We start from the raw sequence: 4,828 nt of genomic DNA, 5'->3' as shown, positions 1-4,828 counted from the left end.
ACCTATAACCCTAAAAAATATTGTTTGCAAAGGATGCATGTGAAGCATCGTTTTCAAGCAAGCAGCTCAAAATATTTGATGCATGTAAAACATCTTGTATAGAGCCTGCCTGAAGTAGTGGTGGATTATATGGTTAAAAAAGTGGTGCTACCATCCTTCTTTGGTCGGCCATTGGTGGTTGCATATGTAGGCTGTGGACAACATGATTGGTCCATTAAGAAGAGGGATGGGAGGTGGCTATCACGGTACTTTACTGATTACCTGGAGTTGGATCTAAGACGACCAAACCATCTATCCAAGTTATACGACTGAGATGATCTGCGGCAGTTTTTGGTCATCGTTCACCTAATTAAGACCTAATAAGCAGTTCGACTAGCCTACTTCGATCGAAGATTCAGAGTGGAGCTTGTAGGCTAGGAGCGTCCTGATTGGATGAAATAACAGAGGGGTCACAGGTAGCTATTATGGAGCTTGCTCGGTCATGTCAGAAGAGAGCCAAGCTTCTTAAATTGACCGGCCAAGTCGTGTGGTCGTGATCATTAAGTGACTGACTTGGACGACCTAGATTTAGTTCTTTATATAAAGCAGCTCTACTAGCCTACTTTAGCTAACGATTTTTTGCGGAGAAGGTAGGCTAGGAGCGATGTGATTGGTCGAGGCAATAGATGGGTGGTTGGTCATCACAACAGCACCCTATTTGCCGAGCTTGTAAGAGTTAAAGTTAGTCAATGGAGCCGGACAATTCGTGTGATCGTGATCAATTTGCGACTGACTTGGGCGACCAAGATCTATTTTCTTAAGAATTGGAATGCATCGACTAGTGTACTTCCACTAACAATTTAAAGCAAAGCTTGTAGCATAGAAGCAATGTGATTGTCCGATAGGAAAGAGGGGCGCTTGAAGACCAATATGGAGCAAGGCCGGTCGGCCATTGGGGGGGGTGAGCTGGGGAAAACCGTCCGGCCAAGTGGCGCGGTCGTTCCCTATCCATGACTGACCTAACCAGTCACGGTTTCCACTTTTGCTTATTTTTTCTAACTTCTCCTAGGATTTTAATCCTACTGGCTCCATGATGGGCCTATTCCTAGTTTGTCTAGGTTTAGTCTCGTCCAATAGGGATCAAAATATCGTGCATGCTCCATTTTTATGGCAAAATCCAATTTTGTGAATTGACATAAAATTAGGTTAAAATTTTGAATTTTGTGAATTGACACAAAAATTAATCAATTTAGGTAAATTTTTGGACATTAACACAAAATTACTAATTTTTTACTCTTACGAGTAGCGTGGCGCTGGTCTCATTGACACGACTTGCGCGCTTCTGATCAAGTACCTTCATGCATATATTAATTCAGACATGAATCCATGTTACTCAACTAAGAATGAACATGAACGTCAATTCAGTGTTAAGAGTTCAACTAAGAACATAACATTAAATAAATACATCACTTGGCTCTATACTAGTGAGCAATTCATCTAGGAGCGTGAGTTTTCATGATAAAATATTAGAACACCTGGGATTATTGCAACATTCACCAATATTGTTCTGATAATTTTACATATATATGTGGGTACTGCATTACACAGTGAATACTGTTATACATATACATATATTTTGGGTTCAGCCAGGCGAAGCTCATAAACATAACTACATGTATACGAGAAGAGAGGCGCAGGCTCTCCCCAGGTTTCTGATATATCTCTTAAATTCCTTGCGGAACTAAGATACATCAAAACATAATAGTTTGAATACTGAAGCATTAATATTGATTTTACAGTTTTCCCCCTAAGCTAAAAACCACCATCAACACTTTCATCATCTTAAATACGTGGCTAGTGCTTGCTATACCAATATGGCTAGTGATTGCTTCACTTGAGAAGAAGATGTTTTTCTAATTCGATCTTGGATATCAGCTGCAAGTGATGGAGATTTAATTATGGATTTTTAATAAAATGGCCATGTGGGGAAATGCAATTAATAAAATGCCCATGTTTTTTTTAATATTATTTTTTTATTTTTTTTATTTTTTTTTGTGAATTAGGTATTCCATTAAAACTTAGAAAGCTAAGGTTACAACAGTAAGCTTAGAAATATTACATGAAAAACAAATAACAAACAGAAATAAGAAAAAAATAAAACCACCCGGAGGTGTTGGACACGCATTTATTGCCTCGTTAAAAACCATGAAAAGGAAAACCCGTATGGATAAAAGGAAAACCCTTAGGGATAAAACCTTGACGAAGGAAAAGAGCACAACGCGATAGGTCATAAAGAAGACCCTAAAGCTAAAACTGCAAAGATAATACAAAAATTTATAGTTCTTCTTTAAACTAGGAAGCATTCGTTCTCCATCGGTACCCAATGAGTAGTCTTCTAATACTGGCAGCATGTAATGATTCACAAACAAGTTGTGAATATTGGGAGTTAACTTGTGATAAAACTATCAAGGTGGATTCCTGAGCCCTTCTACCAAGTCTGATAAAAGTGTCACGACGGCCTATACAGGAAAGAGATATCTTCTTAATGATTGAGGACGACGGTTTAGTCATTGCCGCAATCGAAGATTTAAATGTTGAAGGTTGCGTCTTCAAAAAAATACAACCAAATAAAACATAAGCCAGTATTGATTTCAGCATCATGCTGTTTCACAGGAGTTTTCAGTTTCCTATTCCAAGAAGAAACACAAAAACAGGTTTAAATTACACACTAACATTACACAAACACAATACATATAAATAGAGAATTTGAGTAAACAAAAATAACACGTATTGTAACTAACACGGATTGAAAACTGACTGAAACTAAAAAACTAACACGACTGTACAAGATGAGGGAAATTTAAGAAGTCTAGGTTACTGTCCGGTCTCAACTATTCCGGTGAAAGGCTACAGATGAAGGAGAAGGGCTATAACAAAACTAGAGACTTAAAGCAAAGGCCTAACAACAAAGTAATTTAAACTAGTGCGGGTGATGTACTATCTAAATTAATAAAGTATCACTTCTCAAAGATATATACTGAGATCCCAATGTTCAATAAAAATCTATATTAGTGGACTTGAAATTTTATCATTAAATTATAAACAAGGAACCAGTGACAAGAACAACAACAGAGAAAGGAAAAAGAGTTCCCTGGAAAGCCAATCCAGAACTAAAAAGCAATTAAACTATCCAAAATAAAAGACAAGTACTACTATCAATTATTCAAGGATACTTGATGTCTGATAGAGATGAGATCTAAAGAAAATATGAAATTCAATTTAAAAATAAATAACAAAAGCAAAAATGTAATTTCAAGAGACAAAGTTGAGGAAAGGGCCCCTGTGTAGCCAACCACAATACCGCCAGAACACTTTCCTTGAAGAGAAAAACCTGATGCCTTTGAACAAATTTTCACAAAAGATATTTAATATGATGGGTAAGAAACAGTATGGAAATTAAAAAAAGAAGCAGTGAAGAAGGACTTACCTGGGGGAAGTTTGGGATCAGCGGAGTTAGGGTCAAGATCTTGGGATATTTTTTTTCCTTTTCTTTTTTCACATCAGATTTTTAAATCACAAAAATAATTTCAGAGAAAAACTAAGAAAAAATCCTACTAGCAATTGAAAACAAGACAAACCAAAAAAGAAAACCAGGGTTAAAGAGAGGCTAAATCCTAAAAAACAGAAGCAAATTGGACCAACAGAACACAATAATTCGGCAAATAAGAATCCGGCAAGAAAAGAAGAAACCAATCCTGAGAACCATAACAGAGATTTTAAGATAGGTATAAAGGACAAACCCATTACTAAAATGACACAAAAAACCTATTTGAATCAAAAAATTTAAAGAAGACAATCCCAAAAAGAAACTAGCCAAGATAAAACAATCCCCATCCCTGTACTCGGAAAATTTTAAACAGGCCTATTTAAGACGAAAAGAATGACACATTTAAAAAGAGAAGAGAAACAACTTTTAGAGACTCTCAAATTTTTTCTTTTTCCGGTTCAAAATCAGAAAGGTCCAGGAAAGTCAACAAAAATTGAAAGATTAAAAGGAATATATATATATATTAGAAAATTAGAATAACTAGAAGAAAGATAGAAATCCTTAGCAGATCAGGAAACAGGAAGAATAATCATGATGTTCACCATTTTGAGATTCATTTTAAAATATGAGAAACATCCAGAGGAGGGGAAATAAGGGTTTTTGTATAAAATCTTTTAGCAAAGATAATTAAATTTTTCCTTCAAACAGTTCAGGAGAAATGTTTTATTATAAGATCTATTTCAGGTTAAGACCAAGAGAGAAGCATATAATTAGACCAATAAAAGTTGAAAGAAAAAAAGAGAGAAAGATCAAAGAAGAAGAAAGAAGAAGATCAAACCATAACTAATTGATGAAAGAAGATCGAGCCAAAAGAGAATACCTAAACAGATAAAGAGAGTACAGAAGAAAAATAGATCTAGAAAGAAGAAAAGAAAAAAGAGGAGAGGCAATAGAAATCCAATCCAATGGAAGAATCAGAGAGAATCTGAAGCAAATAAGACAGAAGAAGCGGAATCAACAAATCCAGAGAGAAAAAGAATAGGAAGATCAAGTAACAGAACCAAAGCTCCAAAAGAAAGAAAAATCAAAATAAATAAGAAAATAACTACAACAATTAAGAGAAAAAGAGGAAAAAAAAATATCCTGATTCTTATTACTACCACAAATTCTAAGTTATTTGATCCCATTATAATCCTGATAAGCCCCCAGGCTTATCCTAAGAAATTACTTCATTCTCGGGGAAGGAAAATTCTAAGTTATTTGATCCCATTATAATCCTGATAAGCCCCCAGGCTTATCCTA

At 35.3% G+C, this 4,828-nt stretch overlaps 1 long non-coding RNA gene across 1 annotated transcript; it reads right to left on the bottom strand.

Annotated features, from left to right (window-relative positions):
* Positions 1–2,057: 2,057 nt before the first annotated feature.
* LOC113286283 lies at positions 2,058–4,627 on the bottom strand. Its single transcript, XR_003329199.1, has 2 exons — positions 3,467–4,627; positions 2,058–2,666 (listed from the first exon to the last, which is right to left on the bottom strand). It is a non-coding gene; the product is annotated as an uncharacterized LOC113286283 (long non-coding RNA).
* Between the last annotated feature and the right edge of the window lie 201 nt (positions 4,628–4,828).

Source organism: Papaver somniferum, chromosome 6 (genome assembly GCF_003573695.1).
Source record: "Papaver somniferum cultivar HN1 chromosome 6, ASM357369v1, whole genome shotgun sequence".
Classification (NCBI taxonomy): Eukaryota; Viridiplantae; Streptophyta; class Magnoliopsida; order Ranunculales; family Papaveraceae; genus Papaver; species Papaver somniferum.
This window is presented reverse-complemented; position numbering and strand designations above follow the sequence as displayed.